Genomic DNA, 25576 nt, shown 5'->3' on the forward strand with positions numbered 1-25576 from the left:
GTAGCTGTATGGGTGCCTGAGTGTCTGTGGGGGTGAGTGGGGTGTGTGTGACTCCCTGCTTGGATCTGTGAGTGGGTGATTCACTGAGTGTATGGGTTCAAGAGTGCATCTCTGAGGGACTGTATGGGTGGGTGAGTGTATGTATAGCTGTGTTGGTGAGTGTATGGATGTCTCATTGGTACATGTGTGTGTAACTACATATGTGAAAGGTAGCATATGTGAGTGTTGGAGTATATAAATGACTATACGTAAGAGTGAGTGATTGTGAGAGTGGCTGTATGGATGAGTGTGTGCTTGTGTCAGTGACTGTATACGAGAGTAAGTATGTGTTCGTATCAGTATGAATAAGTGAGGTGGTGTGTGTATAACTATATAGATGAGTCAATGGGAGTGCGATTGATTCTTTGCATGCCTGACTAGCTGGTCTATGGTTGAGTGGCGGTGTGTGAGTGTCTGTGTAGGTGTATGAGTGCATATGATAGTGGCTGTATTGATGAGTGACTCCACCTATGAGTGACTATGGGTGAGTGAGTGGATGTGTGTGTAGATCTAGGAATCAGTGAGTGGGTATGTAGTAACTGGTATCGGTATATCTATGGTTTCAAGAATGGTAGTCTGTATTTTAGAGTGGGTGTATCAAAGGTTATATTAGGTAGTGGGGATGTGTATCAGATTATCACGTGGATGATGTCATCAGTGATGTTATCAGTGATGTCATTTGAGATGTTATCAGTGATGTCATCAGTGAAGTCACTGACCATGACATGAGTGAAGTAATATGTGATGTCATCAGCAGTGCATTGTGCGGGCGTGAGTAATATTTGGCTGAACTAACTATAACAGCTGAATTTCTCTGGTTTTGTACGAGTGAAATGTCCAACTAACTCTAATGCCCCTGAAACCTATGTTTTTTTCAGTGAATTTAAAAAAGGTTTTTTAAATGCTAATTTCTAACTATAATGTACCTGAAACAGATGTTTTTTTCAGTGAATTCCAAAGTTTTTTAAATGCTAATTTTTATCTATGCCTACAGAGGTAGGACATATGCAGAAAGAGGAAGAACTGCGCAGAAAGAAGCAAGAGAAATGCAGAAAGAGGCAACAGAAGTCCAGAAAGAGGAACTAAGGTGCAGAAAGAAGCAAGATATAGACAGAAAGAACCAACAGAAGTGCAGAAAGAGGCATTGTTGCAAAGTCACCCTGTGCCCTGGGCACCCTCTACTTTTTGCTGACTGGTACTGGTAGTAACTGACTCTGAGAATGGCCCTGGGCTCTGCCTAACCAGGCCCGGAGCTAGTGCTATGCTGAAAGACACTTAGAATACAGGGAAAGCACCTACAAACACTAGGGTACACTATGGGTTGGGATACCCTGTGATTGGCATGAACTCCCCTGTAAGGCCCTAGTACATACTAGGCCAGGGGGATTAAAAGTACCTAGAATATGATAGGACATGGCATTTTAGAGGCCAGGAGCCCTTTTCTGCACTTGCATGTGTGCACTGCTGAGCCTGAGTCACTTTAAATGTAGCCCTGTGTGTGCAGAAAAAGGCAAGAGTGGTGCAGAAAGAGGCAAGAGAGGCGCAGAAAGAGGGAAGAAGGGTGCAGAAAGAGACACAAGAGGTACAGAAAGAAGCAAGTGGGATGAAGAAAGAGACAAGAGTAGTGCAGAAAGAAGCAACAAAGGTGCAGAAAGAGGCCAAGAGAAGTTCAGAAAGAGGCAACAGAGGTGCAGAAAAAGCAGAAGAGGCGCAGAAAGAAGGAACAGGGGTGCAGAAAGAGAGATGAGGGGTGCCGAAAGAGGTTAAGAGGGGTGCAGAAATTTACAAGAGAGGTGCAGAAAGAAGCAAGAGCAGTGCAGTAAGAAACAACGGAGGTGCACAAGGAGGCAAGAACAGTACAGAAAGAGGCAAAAGAAGAGCAGAAACAAGCAAAAGAGATCCGGAAAGAGTCTAGAGGGGTGCAGAAAGAGGCAAGAGAGGTACAGAAAGAGGCAAGAGAGGTGCTAGTTGAGGGAAGAAGGGTGCAGAAAGAGGCAAGTGGGGTGAAGAAAGAAGGAAGAGAGGTGTAGAAAGAAGCAAGAGAAGTATAGAAATAAACAATAGAGGTGTGGAAAAAAGCAAGAACAGTGCAGAGAGAACCAACAGAGGTGTGCAGAGTGGGAGAGAGGGGTGCAGAAAGAGGCAAGAGGGTTGCAGAAAGAAGCAAGTGAGGTACAGAAAGCGGCAACAGAGGTGCAGAATGATGCAAGAGAGGTGCAGAAACAAGCAAGATAAGTGCAGAAAGAGGCAAGTGAGGTACAGAAAGAGGCAAGAGAGGTGCAGAAAATGATAGGAGAATTGCAGAAAGAGGCAAGAGGGATACAAAGAAAGGGAAGACAGGTGCAGAAACAAGCAAGAGAGGTGCAGAAAGACAAAAGAGGGGTGCAGAAAGACGCCAGGGAGGTGCAGAAATAAGCAAGAGAAGTGCAGAAAGAGGCAAGAAAATTGCTCAAAGAAGTAACAGCGGTGTAGAAAGATGCAAGATAATTGAAGAGAGGCAAGTAAGGTGCAGAAAGAGGAAAGAGAGGTGCAGAAAATGAGAAGAGAACTACAGAAAGAGGCAAAAGGGATGCAAAAAAGGAAGATGGGTGCACAAAGAAACAAAAAAAGTGCAGAAAGAAGGAACAGAGGTGCAAAAAGAGGGAAGAGGGGTGAGGAGAGAGGCATGAGGGGTGTAGACAGAAGCAAGAGATGTGCAGAAAGAAACAAAAGAAGTACAGAAAGAAGGAACGGAGGTGCAGAAAGAGGCAACAGGGGTGCAGAAAGAGGCAACAGGGGTGCAGAAAAAAGGTAACAGGGGTACAGAAAGAGGGAAGAGAGATGTCGACAGATTCAAGGGGTGTAGGAAGAAGCAAACGAGCTGTAGAAAGTAATAAACAAAGTGCAGTAAGAAGAAAAAGAGGTGCAGAGAGAGACAAGAAAGGTGCAGAAAGAAGGAAAAGGGGTGCAGAAAGAGGCACGAGGGGTGCAGAAAGAAGCAACAGAGGTGCAGAAAGAGGGAAGAGGGGTACAGAAAGGGGCAAGAGAAGTGCAGAAAGAAGTAATAGAGATGCAGAAAGAGGGAAGAGGGTTGGAGAAAGAGGGAAGAGGGAAGCAGAGAGAAGTAAGAGAGGTGCAGAAAGAAACAAAAGAAGTGGAGAAACAAGGATCAAATGTACAGAAAGAGGCAAGTGGAGTGCAGAAAGAGAGAATAGGGATGCAGAAAGTTGCACAAGGGGTGCAGAAAGAGGCACAAGGGGAGCAGAAAGAAGTTAAAGGTGCAAAAAGAAGCAACAGAGGTGCAGAATGAGGGAAGTGGGGTTGAGAAAGAGGCAAGAGGGATACAGAAATAAACAAGAGAAGTGCAGAAAGAAACAAAAGAAGTGCAGAAAGAAGGAACAGAGGTACAGAAAGAGGCAAGAGGGGTGCAGAAAGAGGGAAGAGGGGTGTGAAAGAGGCACAAGGCTGCAGAAAGAAGCAAGAGGTGTGCAGAAAGAAGCAAGAGAGTTGCTGAAAGTAACAAAAGAAATGCAGAAAGAAGGAACAGAGGTGCAGAAAGAAGCAAGGGAAGTGCAGACAGAAGCAACAGAGGTGCTGAAAGAGGGATGAGGGATGGAGAAAGAGGCTAGAGAAGTGCAGAAAGAAGCAACAGAGATGCAAAAAAGGAAGAACAGGAGTAGAGAAAGTGGCAAGAGGGGTGCAAAAAGAAGCAAGAGAGGTGCAGAAAGAAACAAAAGAAGTGCAGAAAGAAGGAACAGAGGTGCAGAAAGAGGCAAGAGGGGTGCATTAAAGAAGCAAAAGGGTACAGAAAGAAGCAAGGGATTTGGAAAGAAACAAATGAAAGGGCAGAAAGAACATAGGTGCAGAAAGAGGCAAGAGGGGTGCACAAAGAGGGAAGAGGTATGTGAAAGAGGCAAGAGGAGAGCAGAAAGAAGCAAGAGGAGTAAAGAAAGAAGCAACAAAGGTACAGAAAGAGGCAAGAGGGGTACAAAAAGAGGGAAGAGGGGTACAGAGAGAGGCACGTGAGGTGAAGAAAGAAACAAGAGATGTGTAGAAATAACAAAAGAAGTGTAGAAACAAAAAACAGAGGTGCAGAAAGAAGCAATGGGATGCAGAAAGAGGGTGGCTGGGTGGAGAAAGACGCAAGGGGGTGCAGAAAGAAGCAAGATAGCTGCATAAAGAAACAGAAGAAGTGCAGAAAGAAGGAACAGTGGTGCAGAAAGAGGTAAGAGGGGGCAGAACGAGGCAGGAGAGGTGCAGAAAGAAGTGAGAGGTGCAGAAAGAGAAAAGAGAAGTGCAGAAACAAGGAACAGATGTGCAGAAAAAAGCAAGAGGGGTGCGGGAAGAGGGGTGTGAAAGATGCACGAGGGTTGCAGAAAGAAACAAGAGAGGTGCAGAAAGAGGGAAAAGGGGTGGAAAAAGAGACAAGAGAAGTGCAGAAAGAAGCAACAGAGATGCAGAAAGGGGGAACAGGGGTAGAGAAAGAGACAAGAGGGGTGCAGAAAGAAGCAAGAGAGGTGCAGAAAGAAACAAAAGAAGTGCAGAAACAAGGAACAGAGGTGCAGAAAGAGGTAGGAGGTGTCTAGAAAGAGGGAAGAGGGATGCAGAAAGAGGCAAGAGAGATGCAGAAAGAGGCAAGAGGAGTGCAAAAAGAAGCAAGTGCTGTACTGAAAGAGGCAAAAGAGGTGCAAACAAGTAGAAGAGATTTGCAGAAAGAGGCAAGAGAAGTGCAGAAAAAGAAAGAAAGGTGCACAAAGAAGCAACAGAAATGCAGAAAGAGGCAAAAGAGGAACAGAAAGAAGCAAGATTGGCTTGCACACCATTAGTACCAATATAACACCCACATTTACCAATAAGTAACAGCTGACCATTCTAGGTTTGCTAAGGACCTTCCACCACGCTGTAACACTTGTCGCTGCATTTTTGGTGACGTTTTAGCCGTTTGAGCTAGAAACAAGGCTTTTTTTGTTCAAATCTGCAGATTAGGCAGCAGATGATGCATTATGTGGCTAATGGGGAAAATGTATAATTGTGCAAAAGTCGATGCAGCCAAACAGTCGCATAATTCCAGTGGATCTGCTCATACCTCTGACTAGGTCTGTTAGTGCTCCTCTGTGATTCCTTTTTTTTGTCTCATTGAGTTCATAGATTAGTTTCTATGGAAACAAGGAAGACTAAACCTAAGGTTTCCACTCCACAACACAGACTACCATACCACATAAATACTCTCCATAGCACATAATCCCACTCTACATAATTCATATACACTAAATATTACATACTTCCTATCCACATAATTTCACTGCACAACACACCACATAATTCCACTACAAACAACGTGCATCCACTCCACTCCATAAAACATTAGTAAAAAACTTTTACATTTACAACGCCAATAGCTCTAACTCTTACACATGCAAGACCTATTACATTACAAATGCTTCTTTAACTGGTAGTCGTGTTTGCAGAGTGGTTAAGAAAGTGGGCTGGGCATCCAATCAGAGCTCAGGAACTCCACTGCGTAGGACTTACAGGAGGTACTAGGAGGGCTTCTTGGTCCCCAAAGTCCCTCAGGAGTGTAGTTGACTTCATCCCCCAACCCATAGTGTGCCAGGAGGTGTGTTTGCAGAGTGGTGGAGTAAGGGGGGCGTGGCCTCCAAGGACCTCTTAGCAATGCCACTGTGTGGGACTTACTGGAGGTAACAGGAGGGGTAGTTGGCCTCCAAGGATGTCCTTGGGGGCCAACTACCCCTCCTATTACCTCCAGTAAATCCCACACAGTAGCATTGGTAAGTACTCATGGCAGGTCACGGCCCCGTTGCCCACCATTCTGCAAACGCGCTCCCTGGCATGCTCTGAGAAGGGGTTTAAAGTCTCCTTCACTGCTGGGGGTCCTTAGGGGCCAACTAGCTGACCTGATACCTCCAGTAAGCCCCAGATAGTGGTATTGCTGAGAGGTGGACACAGGCCACACCTCCTTGCTCCACCAATCTGCAAACGCGCCTTCTGGTGCGCTCTTGGTTGGGGATTGAAGGCCCCTTGCCTCCTGGGGGTCCCTGGAGGCCAACTAGCCCTTCTGTTATCTCTAGTAATCCCCACACAACTGGATTGCAGAGAGTGGTCCGAGGCCACACCCCCATTTTACACCACTCTGTAAACATGCCTCTTGGCACACTGCTACTCAGGGGATGAAGTCCACTTTAGTCCTGAGGTTTTCAGGACACAAGAGGACCACATTGCCCCACCAGCAGTGCTCCAGGAGGCTTTTTGCAGAGTGGTGTGAAAAGGAGTGTGGCCTCAGACCACCTCTCAGCAATCCTACTGTGTGGGGCTTACTGAAGGTACCTGGTAGACCAGTTAGCCCCCACGGAGCCTGAGGATTCAAGGTGACTTCATCCCCATCCCAGAACACGCCAGGAGCCCTGTTTGCAGACTGATGCAGGAGGGGATGGGGCCTCTGACGAGATGCTGACTTCTCCTTTCTTTTTCTTTTTTTAGAAGGGGCTGTGAGGCCCCCTTCTCTTAATAGAATTTGGGCTCTGGGGACCCATTTTTCATTAAAATATTTTTTTTTAAAACAGGACTCCTGAGACCGATTTCGGCCCAGGGACCCCCTCCCCCAGGCCATGGCCATATATATATTTTTTTTTTTTATTTTAAAAAGAGGGGGGCTCACAGCCCCCCTCTTTAGGGCTTTTTTAGCCCCAGGGACCCCATCCCCAGGAGGGTTGCCTCTTTTTTTAAATTAACAGGAGGGGGGCGTGTGGCCCCCCCTTTGCTGGGCCACCTTTGGACCCGGGGACCCCATTCCCGGGGCCTGGCTTCATTAAAAAAAAATATATCCATGTATAAGGTTGGAGGGCCACGTGGACCCCCTTCTCTGGGCCACTATTGGCCCTGGGAACCCCATCCCTCGGGCTCTGGCAAGACTTTATTTATTTATTTATTTTTGGAGGGGGGTGCGTGGCCCCCCTCCTGAGGCGAATTATAGCCCCAGGGACCCCATCCCCCTGGGCCTGGCCTTATGTTGGGGACTGTGGGGGGAGCTTCATAGCCCCGCGGTCCCAGCCAGCTCCCCACCTCCTGCAGGAGCCGGCATTGCTTTTGGGTTAGGGGAGCTGCTAACATGCAGCTCCCTTTTCCCAAAAGCAATTCTGCTTTGCTTCTTGGAAGTGAGAGCAGGTTTCCCATGGCAGGGTGGGCACCCCGTGACATTGCAGGAGCCAACCCTGGGGGGTAGTGATCCTCAGGGCCATCTAGGGCTCTAGGAGGGGGGACGCGCAGACCCCCTCCTTACCAGTGCAAAGCCATGGGGAGGTGGTGGTCCCCTGGGCTGGGGGTCGCAAACGGACCCCTGCACTTCATTTATGTATGCCCCGGGGAACTGGTGGTCCCCGGGCCGTGTGGGGGGCCTTGAGCCCTCCACAAACATTTTTTTCTAAATTAGAGCCCCGGGGAGGTGGCGGTCCCTGGGGCTGCTGGGGGGCCGTGTGCCCCCCATGTTTAATTATTAAAGCCCGGGGGAGGTGGTGGTCCCCGGGGCTGTGTGTATCATCACTGATGACATCATCCACATGATAATCAGATGCACCTCCTCACACCCTAATATAACATTTGATACACCCACTCTAAAATACAGACTTCCATTTTCGAAACCATAGACACCAATACCAGTTACTACATACCCAATCACTGATTCCTAGGTCTACACACATATCCACTCATTCACCCATACAGTCACTCATACATGCAGTCACTCATCAATACAGCACTATCATATGCACTCAGACACCTATACAGACACTCACACACTACCACTCATCTATAGAGTTACTCACACATCTAGTCAGTCATGCAAAGAATCAATCACACTCCCATGTACTCACCTATACAGTTATACACGCACCACCACACTTATTCATATAGATATTAATACACACTTATAAAAGCACCGATAAAAGCACACACTCATCCATACAGCCACTCTCACAATCACTCACTCTCACATATAGTCACTTATATACTCCAACACTCACACATGCTGCCTTTCACATGTGTAGTTACTCACACATGTACCACTGAGGCATCCATTCACTCACCAACACACCCATACACACACTCACCCACCCATACAGCCCTGCACAGATACACTTTTGAACCCATACACCCAGTCAATCACCAACTCACACATCTATGCACAGTCACATACACCCACCTTTCCACACAGACACTCAGGCACCCATACAGATACTCAGACAACCAATCAATAACCCATATAGACACTCATGTAGCTACTCACCAAACCAGACAGCCGCTTATACACCAACTGACAGACTGATACAGACATTCACACAGATTAGTCACTAACGCATGCATTCAGTAAGACACGATTAATCATTCACTTATACAGTCAGTCATGCACCTACTAAATCATCCATTAAGATACTTATACACCCACTCATTCTTCAATACACCTTGGCAGATATATATATATATATATCTATATATATAAAACCATAGGTTTCATGCCTGATATAGTTAGGAATTAGCATTTAAAAAACCTTAGAAATTCACTGAAAAAACAATAGGTTTTAGGGGTGTTATAGTTAGCTGGACATTTCACTCGAACAAAACCATTGAAATTCCTCCGATATAGTTAGTTGTACTAACTACATCTCGCGCGCCCGCAATCCACTGCTGATGATGTCACATATTACATCATTCATGACATGGTCAGTGACATCACCGATGACATCTCAAATGACATCACTGATGACATCACTGATGACATCATCCAGAGAATGTGGTTTGGTTTGTTATTTAAATATGTATTATATATAGCAATTTGCATTGAAGAATGAGTGGATATATAAATATAAATATCTGGATGGAGGATTTAGTAGCAGTGTGATTGCCCGTTTACTTGACTAATTTATAGTGTCTCACTAAATATATTGGATAGTGACTAAACTGTGTGAATATCTGTATCACTTTGTCAGTTGTTGTGTAAACTGCTGCCCTAGTTGGTTACTAGATACGTGAAAGTCTATATTATTTATTGATTAGTTAACTGACTCTTTGTACGGGAGAGTGAATGTGTGTGTGGTTCAGTGGGGGGTGTGTGACTGGCCAAAGATGTGTGAATAGTTGATTCAGTAGGTATCTGAAGTTAAAACTGCATGTTATAATAGTTGTTTGGGTGAGTGAATATCTTTATGGGTGTGGCGATGAGCAAATATATGTCTCAATGGTACATGTCCAACAAACTAGAAAAATAAAAGCCAGTGAATGTGTCAGCTGTTGCATATAAATAAGTATACATAAGACAGATTGATTGTATGAGTGACTGTATGGATAACTGTATAGTTGTAATAGTGATTTGAAAACACACTAAGTATGAGCTATTATCTATATGAATAGACGAAGTGGTGTTTTTATAAGTGTATAGCTAAGTAAAAGTAAGTATGATCCATTGTTTGCATAAGTGAGTAGGATGACTTCATAAGTGATTAGGATGTGTGCTGGTGTGGAATGTCGATATAGGAGTATAAGTATATTTGATAGTGTTCTATTGATCATTGACAGCATGAATCTATAGGTAAGTGATTAGATGTGTGTATAGATCTAGGAATCACTGAGTGGGTGTTTAGAAACTTGTATTGGTGTGTCAATGGTTTTAAATCTGGCACTCTCTATTTTACAGTGAGTAATGAAAGGTTATACTAGTGTATGATGAGGTGTATCTGATTGTCAAGTGGATGATGTCATCAGTGATGTCATTTGGGATGTCATCAGTGATGTCACTGACCATGTAATGAATGATGTAATATGTGACATCATCAGCAGTGGATTGCGGGCGCGCGAGATTTAGTTAGTACAACTAACTATATCGGAGGAATTTCAATGGCTTTGTTCGAGTGAAATGTCCAGCTAACTATAACACCCCTAAAACCTATTGTTTTTTCAGTGAATTTCTAAGCTTTTTTAAATGCTGATTCCTAACTATATCAGGCCTGAAACCTATTGTTTTTTCAGTGAATTTCAAAGGTTTTTTTAAATGCTAATTCCTAACTATATCAGGCCTGAAACCTATGTTTTTTTCAGTGACTTTCAAAGGTTTTTTAAATGCTAATTCCTAACTATATCAGGCCTGAAACCTATGGTTTTTGCAGTGAATTTCAAAGGTTTTGTAAATGACAATTTTTAATGTATTAATTGTTATACTGATTTTTTTTATACTGATTTACTACATTGTTTAAACTGTTTATTTTTAGAAATTTTATTTTTTTAATTACATTATACATTACAATACAAAATATACTTTCTCAGAATGAATTACTTTAGTTTAAATACTTTGCAAATAGGCAATAGACTTTTAAGTACAGTAGTTACAGTTGTTGCAATGGGCAGCACAATTTCAAACACAAAGCAACATTGAGCTCAATGTGAAGTTCTAGTCAAATGCAATTAGTTACTTTATGGATTACTTTTCTAACCACAGGACTGGATGCTAGATTCAGTCCTCTGACATCTCCTGTAAACAGTTGAGTAAAAGCGTTTTGGTTACAGTAGTGATTTTTAAGGATTATTATTGTATTTTAAAAGTTGATCACCAATGTTATCCCATGGCAGAAAATTCACTTATCAGGTAAGTACTGTTATCGTTACTTTTTCTTACTCAGTGGTGGATCCTGGATCCAGCACAGGTGAATCTCCTGTAAACAGTTGAAAGAATGTGTTTAAGTCATATAGACGATTTTTTAGGAATATTTTTAGTTTGTGAAAATAGACACTTAGAAACTTTTCTACTTAAAAGCACACAATGGATTCCTATGGAAGGAAATACAAGTTACTGGTAAGTACGCTTAGAATTATTTTTCAGGGTCAGTGCTGGGCTAAAAGATTCAGCCCTGGGTTCTCTCCTGATAACAGGTGAGTAATTCGGAATTCATAGTTCGGCTGATTTTAGAGGAATATTCGTACGTTTAAAAAATGGACACAGAAACTTTTCTGCTGAAAACCACACAATGGATTCCTATGGAAAGAAATACAGGTTACTGGTAAGGACGCTTAGAATTACTTTTCAGGGTCAGTGCTGGTCTAAAAGATGCAGCACTGGGTTCTCTCCAGATAACAGGTGAGTAAATCGGAATTCATAGTCCGGCTGATTTTAGAGGAATATTTGTACGTTTCAAAAATGGACACTTCGAAACTTTTCTGCTGAAAACCATACAATGGATTCATATGGAAAGTAATACAAGTTACTGGTAAGTACGCTTAGAATTACTTTTCAGGGTCAGTACTGGTCTAAAAGATGCAGCCCTGGGTTCTCTCCAGATAACAGGTGAGTAAATCGGAATTCGTAGTTCGGCTGATTTTAGAGGAATATTTGTACGTTTCAAAAATGGACACAGAAACCTTTCTACTGAAAACCACACAATGGATTCCTATTGAAAGAAATACAAGTTACTGGTAAGTATGCTTAGAATTACTTTTCAGTGTCAGTGCTGGGCTAAAAGATGCAGCACTGGGTTCTCTCCAGATAACAGGTGAGTAAATCGGAATTCGTAGTTCGGCTGATTTTAGAGGAATATTTGTACGTTTCAAAAATGGACACTTCGAAACTTTTCTACTGAAAACCACACAATGGCTTCCTATGGAAGGAAATGCAAGTTACTGGTAAGTACGCTTAGACATACTTTTCAGGGTCAGTGCTGGGTTAAATAATGCAGCACTGGGTTTTCTCCTGATAACAGGTGAGTAAATCGGAATTCGTAGTTCGGCTGATTTTAGAGGAATATTTGTACAATGGTGAAGGAAGGAGGCATGGCCTGAGGTGACGTGTGCAAACACGCCCTGTGGCGCGTTTTAAGTTGACGAATTAATTCCTCTTCAATCCTGAGGTCCCCTGGGGGCCAACTTGTCCACCAGGTACCTCCAGTATGCGCCAGGGAGCTGCATTGCAGAGAGGTGTTCAGAGGCCACGCCCCTTTTTACAACACTCTGCAACGCAGCTCCGTGGTGCTTACTGGAGGTACCTGGTGGGCTAGTTGGCCTAGGGGGACATCTGGATTGAAGAGGAATTAATTCCCCAACTTAAAATGCGCCACAGGGCGTGTTTGCACACATATCACCTCAGGCCCTGCCCCCTACCTTCTCCACTGTGCAAACGCGCCCCGTGGGGTGTTTTAAGTCGGGGATTAAGTCCCCTTGAATCCTGAGGTCCCCTGGCAGCAAACTAGCCCACCAGGTACCTCCAGTAAGCCCCACGGAGCTGTGTTGCAGAGAGGTGTAAAAAGGGGCATGGCCTCATTACACCTCTCTGCAACGCAGCCCCCTGGTGCATACTGGAGGTTCCTGGTGGGCTAGTTGGCCCCCAGGGACCCCCAGTATTTAGGGGGAATTAGATCCCCCTCTGCAAACGCACCAGGGGGTGCGTTTGCAGAGTGGTGCAAGGAGGGGGTGTGGCCTCAGCCCGATCTTCTGTAATTCTTTTTCTAATTTATTTGGCCCTGGGGACCCCATCCCCCAGGACCTTCCCCCAATTTTTTTTTTATAAAAAGAAAAAAAAAATCGGGAAGGGGGCCGCACGGCCCCCCTCCCAAGGCCATCATTTGCCCCGGGGACCCCATCCCCCGGGGCATGGCCCTTTTTGTTTTTAATTTTTGTTTTTTGGAGGGGGCTGCCTTGCCCCCCTCCTGTGGCCCCTTTTGGCCCCGGGGACCCCATCCCCCGGGCGTTTAAAAAAAAAAAAAATTAGGAGGGGAGCCGCGTGGCCCCCCTCCCGGGCCACTACTGGCCCCGGGGACCCCATCCCCCGGGGCCTGGCCACCTCGTTGGGGACCATAGGGGGGTCCCCAAACCCCCATGGTCCCAGCCGGCTCCCCGCCTCCTGCGGGAGCTGGCATTGCTTTTCCACATGGGGAGCAGCTAACATGCTGCTCCCCATGTGGAAAAGCAATCTGCTTTGCTTCATTGAAGCGAGAGCAGGTTTCCCTGCTCTGGGTTCAATGAAGCAAAGTAGTTTGCAATGGGAGGGTGGGAGCCGCGAAGCTCCCACCCTGCCATTGCAAACAGAAGTGTCCCGGGGGTGGGCACCCCGGGACACTGCAGGAGCCGGCCCTGGGGGGTGGCGGACCCAGGGCCATCATTGGCTCCAGGGGGGGCCCCCTCCCACTTAATTTAACGCCCCGGGGGGTGTTGGTCCCCAGGGCTTAGGGGTCCGTAACCGACCCCCTATGTTAAATAATTAGTGCCGCGGGGAAGTGCCACACAGGGTTTTTTTTTTACAAAAGACAAGCCCCGGGGGTGGCGGTCCCCGGGGCTGTGGGGGGGCCATGAGCCCCCCATACATTGACATAAAGCCCCGGGGGTGGTGGTCCCCGGGGCTGGGGAGCCCCTCTGGGCCCCCCATTATAATTTCCATATTGCCTCCGGGACTTGGCCCCCCGGGGCTAAATCAAAACGAAGCGCTGGAGCCCACACTTCTTTTTTTTTAATTTTCGGCTGAAATTCGCACTTGGTGCGCCAATCTCGACGATTGTTTTTTTTTTAAAATGGTTTATTTGGCCCTGAGCAGGCCTAGGGGGTCAGGGGGTTTCTACCCTGCCCCCTTGTCGCGTTTTTCGCGTTTGTTTTATAGGTTTCTTGTGCCTCTGTTCTAACGAGGCACAAGATGTGTGCCAACACATCCTGATCTGGAGTGTTGACAGCCAATTAGAATACAGCTAGTGCACGGCAGGGTGCGCGCTGGGTGCGGGGAGGTTGCGCGACTTCTCCGAGGCCATAGATATATCTATCTTTTTAACTCTAATTTTCTCAGGAACTACTGAACAGATTTACACCATTTAAGCAAAAGGCACGAGCCTGAACTGAGGACTACCTCTTTGCCAAATTTGGTGTAATTCCGTTCAGCAGTTCGGGCTGTAGCTGCGTCAACAGGTCCTACGGGAAAATGCATGGGGAAAACGCGTTTTGGGACCCCCTTTTTTCTCAGCCCCCGCTTGACGAATCACTGTGAAATTTTCAGAATAGGAGCAGAACGGAGCTGGCCAAAAGTTTGGAAAATTTCACGAAGATTCATCAATCGGCACCAACGTTATTCCAAATAGAATGTTGCTGATTTCCTATGGAAAATAGGTCCTAACTATATCTACCTACTGGCGACCGCCAGTAGGTAATATATATATATATATATATTCACTGAAAAAACCATAGGTTTTACAGACGTTATAGTTAGGAATTAGCATTTAAAAAGCCTTTGAAATTCACTAAAAAAACATAGGTTTCAGGGAGGTTGTCAGTTGGGTGTCAGTTGGACATTTGACTCATATAAAACCAGAGAAATTCACCTGCTATAGTTAGTTGAGCTAACTATAACTCGCGCGCCCACAATGCACTGCGGATGATGTCACATATTACATCACTCATGACATGGTCAGTGACATCACTGATGACATCCCTGATTACATCTCAAATGACATCACTGATGACATCATCCAGTGAATGTGTGTTTCTGTAAAGTTTAAATATTTTTCATATATATCTATGTCAAGGTGTATTGAATAATGAATGCATTTACAAGTGCCTGAAGGGATTATTTAGTAGGTGCGTGACTGACTGTATAAGTGCGTGATTGAACGTGTCTTACTGAATGCATGGGTTAGTGACTACACTGTGTGAAAGTCTGTAATAGTCTCTCATTTGGTGTGTAAGCAACTGCATGGGTTGCTGAATAGCTACATGAGTATCTATATGGGTTATTGATTTGTTGTCTGAATATCTGTATGCGTCCCTGAGTGTCTGTATGGGTGGATGGGGGGTGTATGACTCTGTGCATAGATGTCTGAGTGGGTGATTCATTAGTTGTATGGATTCAAAAGCGCATCTGGGAAGGGATGTATGGATGAGTTACTGCGTGTATGGGTGTGTTGGTGAGTGAATGAATGTCTCAGTGGTATATGTGTGACTAACTACATATGTTTTAAGGCACTATATGTGAGTAGTGGAGTATTTAAATGACTATACATGAGAGTAAGGTATTTGAAGAGTTCGTGTATAAATGAGTGTCTGCTTGTATCAGTAATTGTATAAGACAGTAAATATGTGTTAGTATCTCTATATATAAGTGATATGGTGTATCTATAAATAATGGACTGGGTGTGTATAACTGTATACATGAGTAAATGGATCTGTGATTGATTATTTGCAATGCTGACTAGGTGTGTGAGTAATTTTTGGATGAGCGGCGGAGTGTGACTGCATGTATAGATGTATGAGTGCATATTATACTACTGTATTGATGAGTAACTACATGTATAAGTGACTGGATGTGTGTGTAGACCTAGGAAACAGTGAGCGGTATGTAGTATATGGCATTGTTGTGGGTGTAGTTAAACAAATGATAGTCTGCATTTTAGAATGGGTGTATCAAAGTTTGTATTAGGGCATGCGTATGTGCATCAGATTATCACGTGGATGATGTCATCAGTGATGTCACTGACCATGTAATGAATGATGTAATATGTGACATCATCAACAGTGCATTGCAGGCGCGCGTTATAGTTAGCTCAACTAACTATAACAGGCGAATTTCTCTGGTTTTATATGAGTCAAATGTCCAACTAACTATAACGTACCTGAAACCTATGTTTTTTTAGTGAATTTTAAAGGGTTTTTAAATGCTAATTCCTAACTGTGAGGAAATTCAAATACGGCCCCATCTTCCTAGTAACACCATTACGCTGTTGCCCTCACTCAGGCCTGTTCAACCTTCGTAGCGTTTCTTTCTCATTCTATACTGTTGCGCATATTACACGACCTTTCCTGTTTCCCTGAGCTAAGTCCATTCTGAGACCCGGCTCGAAGCAACTAATCCCCGAGATAACCATCTATTGACCCTTGGTGACCGTTCTCGGCCTCTCCAGTTGTTTTACGAATCACCATCTTCAACACGCAAACACGTCCTGTCGTAAATTAATTTAACCAAGGAATGGCTATGCCACCTGACCTATAGGGTCGGGTAGAGAACACGACCTTAGGGACGGAATTTCTATTACCCATTATCCTGTATCTTGTACAAAGAATGTTTTCTTGTGGATGATTTGTATTTTTATTGCACACTGAGGGGGTTGTTGCTATAGGGGATTCAAGTGCTACAAAAGACTGTGAGCCACGGATTGAAGTGGCAGTCTCCTGAGAACCTACCACTGATGTACTTCTAGGACAACTGTACCAAGCTGCAGCTAATAAATTGAAGTTCCTATGCCAAACAGAGTGTTCCGTGTCTCTGTAATTTGGAAGGCGAACTCAGAAGATTTCAGGCGTACCCTGCGCCGCCAGGCTTAATGAGCCCGGTTCTTCAATTGGTGCCCTCTGTGAGGCTGCTTCAGAGGTCCTGGGTCCAGCCCGAGGATCGTGAGCAGCCCCGCAAGGAAATTCCGGAGGACGCGCACCACGTGATCGACCCCTGCATGTCGTAAGTGGACCGAAGGTTTTTTACCGTGTGGCTTCTCCCTTCCAACGGCTGCAAAGACCTGCTGCCCTGACTGCGGCCACGCTTTGGCTCCCTTGGTAATTGGTATCGCGAGACATCAGACGGACCTCTGTTGGCGTACGAAAACATCTGGTTAAGTTAAGTATAGTGGCCACTCCTTTGTCTTTGTTTTGTCTTTGTTCGACTTTTGCAAAAGCCGAAACCGAGGGGTGAGTGCAGTTTTTGTACTCTAAAGTGACTAATTAACCCCTTGAAGTTTGTAAAGAAACTATTGTGGTAGCGATGCCTGGTTTCAGTAAGTTTGGAAGATGGTTTTGTTGTAATCGCGATAGGGCTTCCCGACTGGAGGACTCTTGTCCAATTCCTCCGGCCGGAACTCCCACTTATGAAGTATATTCTAAACATGGTATTGGCCCCATAGCTTTTAATGAGGCATGGGTTCGCTATACTAGGAAAGATGGTGTTTTACGATGGCCACAGAATGGCAGTTTTGAGCTCAATATTTTAGAAAATTTGGAGAACACTTTGTTTAAGCGAAAAGCCCTGCCGGCTATGTTTGACTCTTTTCGCTTATGGCGTAAGGAGGCCAAACAGAAAGAAATAAAACAAGCTAAAAGAGATAGGAGGGCTATGTCTATTTTACAAGCTGTGCAACAGTTTAAAAATAATGAAACCGATCATGCGATTGAGGTCTCAGATAGGCAACATCGTATGGCGGTAGAGAAATGTTATCCAGTGTTGCCAACTTCCCCTACGGAGAAAAATGTGGACCCTGAGAAGGATCCTTTAATGTCCCATCTGTTGAGATTACCCCCGCCCTATGCGCAGGGAGCTAATGTACCTTTTGGATTACCGCCTGCCCCCGGAGCGAATGCACCTTTATTATTAGCACCTGCCCAGCCTGTTCCGCCTGTTGTCCCACCTGTCGCTCCTCAATCGGTTCCTGCACCCCCACCACAGCTTTCTCCGGTATTACCGAGCTCTCCCTTACCTTCGGCTCCCTTCGTAAATGTTACTCCCTTTTCTTCCCCGCCTAATATTCTGTCTCCTGTCCTAATGACGAATTCTCCCTCCGCTGGGAGGCGAATGATCGATACCGTTTCTGGCCTTTTGTCCCCTCTCTTTGGGACATTTCAAATGACCCCTGTTGTTCCTCGTAGACAAACTCGTAGTCAGCTCCCAGGTCTGGAGGAACGAGAAGTGCTAGATCTTCAAGCCGGAAGGTGGATCACGAATGGCCCACAGTATAGTGTGCAAGATATTATGGTCACCTTTCAGCAGTGGGAGGCACCAACGCAGAGATATGTTTTTGATACTATGTGTAACATTTTAAGTCAAGAGTGGGAGGATATGGGATTGGGACGAGCCCCTCAGGGCCTGCTCGATGTACAGGCCGAGTTTGATAAAGGGCTGATTGTGGGCGCAGAGGTTGAGGACGCGGTAGGAACGCTTGTCACTTTTAGAATGATGCTTGCCTGCCGGTCCTTGCCAAAATGCGATTCCTCCGTCAGGCGAAAATTAAAACACTATGAGAGAGGTTCCCCCAGTGTGGAGAGAGGAGGTTGCAGCTCAGGGTGCTAATCCTCTTATACCTGCTCACTTTCAACGTGTTTGGGTACACGTTCCTTGGAAACGATCTGAGGTATTGGCCCTTAAGCAGTCGTTACCGGACCCCTGTAAAAATCCTACTGGGTACTACAAAGAGTTGTCCCAAACTGTCGATGCATGTATTATGAATTTGGCCGATATAGACATGCTAATGGGTAATGTGGTCCCACAACCGTTATGGGCTAGGATTCGGAAGGAGGACCATGTGGGGGAACTGTGGGGTGATTGGGCTGCCATACTCGCTGCGGACAGACTCCAAGTGGGTGGTGCCAAACCTGAGGCTGTAATTACAGAACTCCCAGCTAGGATCATTGCCTTACTGAAAACTATGATGCCCCCTCTGCAAGTTAATTGGGATAAGTTAGCAGCTTGTAAGCAGAAAGCGGATGAAACCGTCTCTGATTTCTTCACTCGTTTCGAGGAGATGTTCATCGATCATAGTGGTCAGGATATGAGCACGGAAGGTGGCCAACGGTTGTTTGTAGACAAATTTGTGTCAAATTTGGTTCCGGAAATATCTAATAAATTGAAGAATTCCGAAAGTGCGTGGGCGGTCTCCTCTTCGGCCCAGATATTGGCTACTGCCCAGTATTATGAAAATAGGGATAAAGAGGAAAGAGAGAAACTTGATAAAAAGACCAAAGAGTTGAAAACAAAAGTTATTTTGCAACAAGCTTATCCTCCTCGCCCTGACCAACGTGAATATCAGCCGTCTCCACAATTCCAGAGACAGTTGCAGAGGTCTGGGCCTTTCCTTCCCCGACCCCCACTGGGCCAAAATCGATGCGCTTACTGTAAAGAAGAAGGCCATTTAAAGTATAATTGCCCGGTTTTGCTACAACGCACGAGCGGTATTCCCACGTCACGAGGCCAGGGTGGTTATCAGTCAGCACCAAGAGGTAGAGGACGTGGTACGCCGCCTAATAACCAACGTTCCATGCCCCCTGGAAACTCCACAAATTATTTTGATCAGCAAAATGTTCAGTCTACCAACTATTACAACAGTGATTACTATACTGAGGATGAGAGTCAGAATTCCCAACCTAGCTAGGACAGCCATGGACAAAGTAAGAGAGTAGTATCAGTTCCAGTGTACCAAAGTGGGCATTATGTTGATGTGGAAGCACTAGGTGTTACAGAGCCATTCCTATTAGACACTGGTGCAACAAAGAGCTCTATGATTCACTCTAAACTCCCTGGGGCACCTTTGTCTGGCCGTACAAATGTTTCTGTAGGTTTTTCTAGCGCCCCAGTTCAAAACCCAGTTTCATGCCCTTTGCCCATTTCAATAGGACCTTACAAATTGGAGGCCCCGCTCCTTTTAACAACTGGTTGTGGTGAAAATTAGTTGGGCTTTGATTTATTGAAGATATTGTATGCGACATTACACTGTTCCCCTTCTGGTGTACGTCTTACCTTAGGTAAGAAATTGACCTCACCGATGTACTTGTCCAAAGATCAGCTTCCCCCTGAATTACAATCTCTTCCAGCCACCCTCTGGGCCTCCGGCCCCAATGATGTGGGCCTCCTGCGGATTCCTCCCTTCATTGTAACACTCAAGCCTAATACTAAATTTCCTCGCATTACACAATATAAAATTTCCAGTGACGGCGAAGAAGCTCTTTTGACTATAGTTCATGATTTGGTACAAAATGGTGTGGTTGCAGAGACTAGGGGAAATGTATGCAATAGCCCTGTTCTGCCTGTTTTTAAACAAACGAACCCTTCCCAGCCACCTGTTTATCGGTTTGTGATTGATCTCAGAGAGGTCAACAAGATTGTGGTACCTCAATTCCCTGTTGTCCGTGATATTAATGCCCTGCTGACAATGATACCAGCCTCAGCTTCCTGGTTTTCCGTCATTGACCTCAAAAATGCTTTCTTCAGCATTCCCATTGCTGAGGAAAGTAGGGATATTTTTGGCTTCTCCTCAGCAGGCCGAAGCTTCCGGTTCAAGCGAGCTCCTCAAGGCTATTGCGAGAGCCCCTCCATTTATAGTCAAGCATTGAAATCACAGCTCGATACTTTGTGTTTACCACCAGGGGCCACTCTCATTCAATATGTGGATGACCTGTTGGTTGCAGCAGATTCTGAAGACACTTGTAAAAAGGCTACCATTTCACTGTTACGCCACTTATCTGACCACAACCACAAGGTTTCACCATCAAAATTGCAATATTGCTGCCAAGAGGTTACCTACCTAGGTAATCTCTTGTCAAAGGAGGGACGGCGATTGACCCCAGAACGTATCCAAGGAATTGCCCAAATGCCTATTCCATGTACGCAAAAAGAGGTGCGTGCCCTTTTAGGTATTACCTCTTATTGTAGACAATGGATCCCCAATTTTTCCCTTCTGGCAAAACCCTTGTTGGCATTCACTGTTAAAGATACACCACACCCGCTTCAATGGACTGCGGAATGTCAGAAAAGTTTCACTGATTTACGCACTGCCTTGTGCTCTGCCCCTGTGTTAGGTACTCCTGATTACAGTAAGCCTTTCACACTCTATGTTCATGAGAAAGAAGGTTGCGCGTTATCAGTTTTAACGCAACGATTTGGGGACAAGCAACGTTCCTGTGCCTATTTTTCGGCCACGTTAGATCCAGTGGCCAAGGCATTACCTAGCTGTTTGAGGGCTACAGCAGCAGCGGCAGTTTCCATTTGCCAGTCTGCTGGATTGGTATTAGATAATACCCTTATTGTCATGGTACCGCATGCAGTAGACACCCTCCTAAATAGAACAAAGACCCAACACCTCACGAGTGCACGCCTTTCGGGGTACGTATTGACGCTCTTGGCTAGCCACATACACATTAAGCGATGTAATACCTTGAACCCGGCAACATTGCTGCCAATTCCAGTAGAAAATGACACTCAGGAGCAACACGACTGCTTCCTCCGCACGGAGGAAGAGACAAAAGGCAGAGTTGATTTAAAGGATACTCCACTCCCGGACCCGGATGGGACCTTATGGGTGGACGGTTCTTGTTTTAAGCTTCCCAATGGTGAAACGACCTCAGCCTATGCAGTCACTACCTTATACACTGTTGTAGAAACAGCGCGTATTATACATAACTCAGCCCAGGCAGCTGAATTGATAGCACTGACTAGAGCGTGTGTGTTGGCTGAAGGAAAAAGGGTGAATGTGTATACTGATAGTCAGTATGCGTTTGGAGTGGCCCATAGTTTTGGCCGCCTGTGGAAGGAAAGAGGGTTTCTCACAACCCATGGCACTAAGATACAGCATGGCCAATTGGTAAATGACCTCCTTGAATCACTCACCTTGCCCACTCAGATAGCGATTGTGAAGTGTAGTGCACATAAGAAGATCACTGATGATGTAGGTCAAGGAAATGCTTTCGCAGACCACATAGCGAAAGAGACAGCTAGAGACACTACAAGCCGCATGTATGTTGTGGGCTCTGCTAGATGGGTTGCACAAGGAGGGATGTGTGAGAATACTGTGGACAGTGTGAAAATGATCCAGGCAGAGGCCACAGAGAAAGAATTGAGTACGTGGAAAGAAAGTATAGGAAGATTGGATGTGACAGGGTGCTGGACAGAGTTGTCAGAACATCAACGCTGGTTTTTACCAGATGCTTATGTACTCCCAGTAGTTACCATGGCACATGGTCCAGCCCATATTAGCGCTAAAGGTATATGCAAGCTTCTGGCTCCGGTATTGAAGAATGTGGGGATCCTTAAATGTGCAGACAATCTGGTTAAGCATTGAATTGTATGCTTGATGCATAACCCGGGGAAAGGAACACCAACACCAGCAGGACACTTTGCTTTCCCAACTTACCCTTTTGAGGTTTTACAAATAGATTACATCCACATGGAACGATGTAACAATCTGAAGTACGTTCTTGTTGTGGTATGTGCCTTCTCCCGATGGGTAGAGGCCTATCCCCTGAAAGATAATACTGCTCTATCCACGGCAAAAGTCCTTTTGAAGGAGTTTCTGCCAAGATTTGGGTTACCGAGAATTATTTGGAGTGACAACGGAAGTGAATTTGTGGATCAGATCATGCAGAAAGTATGTACAGGCCTTGGCATTAAGCAAAAGTTCCACGTAGCAAACCATCCTCAGTCAGCAGGTTTGGTGGAATGCTATAATGGCACCCTTAAGCTTAAACTGGTGAAAATACAAGCCAGCACGGGTCTTGCCTGGGCTGATGCCTTGCCCTTGGCTCTCTTATCCACCAGAACAACCACCCATTCCCGTATGGGGCTTAGTCCTTATGAGGTTGTCTTTGGACGCCCTGCAAATGTTTGGGGAGTCCCAAGGCCAAAGAAATACTCAGAGATAGAGCATCCATTGTTGATTGACTATTTACATGATCTAACCACTAAGTTACGTGTCCTTCACCAATAGGTACAAGATACTTTGCCCCAGGCTTCAACGGATCCTGGTCACACCATACGGCCGGGAGACTGGGTCTGCGTCAAAAACTTCCAGAGGTCAAAGAACTTGGAACATCGCTGGAGAGAACCTCGTCAAGTACTACTGATGACGCGTACTGCAGTAAAGGTGGTCGGCAAAAAGAACTGGGTACATGGGGTACATTGCAAGAAAGTGCCCCTACCATTGCCTTATGATCAATGGATTCATAAACGAATTAGCGACTCTGAAACCGGAAGAATACCAAGATTTGAACTATTCAGCGATACACGCCTAGACTTTGCCGGAGCAGGACAAGATGACGACGAGGTCCTCCAGACAGCTATACCACCGGCAGTGAAATTGGACACTACTAAACCACATCTCCTTTTCCAAGAGCAAACTGTACCTGGTTCCCGGAGGTACGATTTGAGGCCCAGACTGAACAAAAATACCTCAATAGTGCTTCATTGACTTTGTCTTTATCCCGATTTCCACATGATTGCAGGGCTGTGATCGTAAGTCTCAGAATTGTGACCCAAGATGTGGCTCTAGGTCTGTGGGACTTGTAGGAAAGTATAAAGAACTACAGACAATCACAGCTGAGTGAAGCAACCTCCCGTCACGGGCAATATTTAGAGCTGGAAATGACTGTTAACAAGGGAATGGACAAAGTACAAACAATGAGCACGAAGCATTGTAAAGTATTGCATAATCGTTTTATAGTGGCTTTAATAATATTGATTTTGATGTGTATTATATTGTCTTGTATAGGATGGGGACTACACGTAATTTTTACACAGCCTACTCCCAAAGTTACCGTTGAAATGCATACACATGTCACTCTACCACCTCATGTTGAGTCAAGAAGGAGTGAATTCCGCAACAAGACATTTGTTAACATGCTACACCAACATCAATTGGCCACTAATGCGATGAACGGTTGGGTTTGTGGTCTTCTGGCAAGTTCGGTGAATACTGGAATGCCATACATTACCCTTCCTTTTTTATTTAATGGCTCTTGTAGTGCATGGTGGGAATTGAGCGCCAGTTGGGTATTTTCTGGAGATGGGGATATTCGAGAAGTAAGGAGCTTGGGAGTACATCTATACCATTTATGTTGGCGGGACAGAAAAAGGATATATGGGACGGATAGTGAGAAGTCAGAATATGCTGATCGCCAAACCAAATCTACGGATTTGTATTTTCTGCCCTCTAATAGAACCTCTCGAAAAGGACAAACTTTTCTAGTGGTACCTGGACAAGCACCAATCTGTATTAGGAAAGGAGGGTTAGAATAAAAAGGTACTAGCAATTGCCAACATATTGTGACATTGAATGGGACAGATTGGCCTCGCATGGTTCCCTCACGTAATACATACTTCGTGTGTGGAAATAAGGCTTACACATCTCTACCAGGTAATTGGAGAGGCACTTGTTATATCGCTTGGTTGTTGCCGCCTACATATATAGCAGATGCCAAGCATCATTTACAGAAAAGAGGGGTGATGTCTGACCAGGATACGTCAGGACAAGGAGTCGGGGATGTCTTGAAAGGACTCCTTCCATTCTGGGGCCCAATAGCCAATAGTAGAGACATAAGACAACTAATTCGAGTTGTAGAAGCCACTGTCAATGAAACAGCTGGAGCTTTGAGTAACATCACTGCAGAACTCGCTGCTGACCACCTTGTCACGCTTCAGAACAGGATGGTATTAGATATCATCCTTGCTGACTGTGGGGGCGTATGCAGATTGATCGGATCGATTTTTAATCCAGACAACGCCCCTACAGTATACCAAGCCATCTCTAAGCTATATAAGATCGCTGAGTCCGTTCACCAGGATGAAGGGAATTGGTCTCTGATGGGATGGTTTGGGGGACTACTGTCTACATGGGGATGGAAGATTCTTACCTTTGTCAGAGCGACTTTGGCTGTTCTCTTCTCATGTTGCCTTTGCCTACAATGTGGTCCAGCTATGTGCGGGCTCTGCGCCACCCTGTGTGTTCCAAATCCGGTATCACAGAAAGCAGCGAACACAAAGATAATGCTGCAACAACAGCTTGTAGATTTCATGGCTGTTGAAGTCGATTCAGATTAACAACAGCCTCTGGTTTCTTAGCCTGAGTAATGGCAAAAGGAGGGTCTGAGGAAATTCAAATACGGCCCCATCTTTCCTAGTAACACCATTACGCTGTTGCCCTCACTCAGGCCTGTTCAACCTTCGTAGCGTTTCTTTCTCATTCTATACTGTTGCGCATATTACACGACCTTTCCTGTTTCCCTGAGCTAAGTCCATTCTGAGACCCAGCTCGAAGCAACTAATCCCCGAGATAACATCTATTGACCCTTGGTGACCGTTCTCGGCCTCTCCAGTTGTTTTACGAATCACCATCTTCAACACGCAAACACGTCCTGTCGTAAATTAATTTAACCAAGGAATGGCTATGCCACCTGACCTATAGGGTCGGGTAGAGAACACGACCTTAGGGAAGGAATTTCTATTACCCATTATCCTGTATCTTGTACAAAGAATGTTTTCTTGTGGATGATTTGTATTTTTATTGCACATTGAGGGGGTTGTTGCTTTAGGGGATTCAAGCGCTACAAAAGACTGTGAGCCACGGATTGAAGTGGCAGTCTCCTGAGAACCTACCACTGATGTACTTCTAGGACAACTGTACCAAGCTGCAGCTAATAAATTGAAGTTCCTATGCCAAGCAGAGTGTTTCGTGTCTCTGTAATTTGGAAGGCGAACTCAGAAGATTTCAGGCGTACCCTGCGCCGCCAGGCTTAATGAGACCGGTTCTTCAATTGTAAGGTCTGTAAAACCTATGTTTTTTCAGTGAATTTCGAAGGTTTTTGAAATGTTAATTTCATTTTTTAATGTTTATAAAACCTATATTTTTTCTATTTTTTTTGTAATATTTTGGAACTCTATTATACTTCTTTTTTTTAAACTTTAAATATTAAGTAATGTTTTATATCTTCCCCAAAAAATATGTATATATTTTTTTGTTGTTGAGAAAACTGAACTCCGGTAGTGTACCAAGCTCCATCACCACGCAAA

This window comes from Triturus cristatus, chromosome 5_2, assembly GCF_964204655.1.
Source record: "Triturus cristatus chromosome 5_2, aTriCri1.1, whole genome shotgun sequence".
In the NCBI taxonomy this organism is placed as follows: Eukaryota; Metazoa; Chordata; class Amphibia; order Caudata; family Salamandridae; genus Triturus; species Triturus cristatus.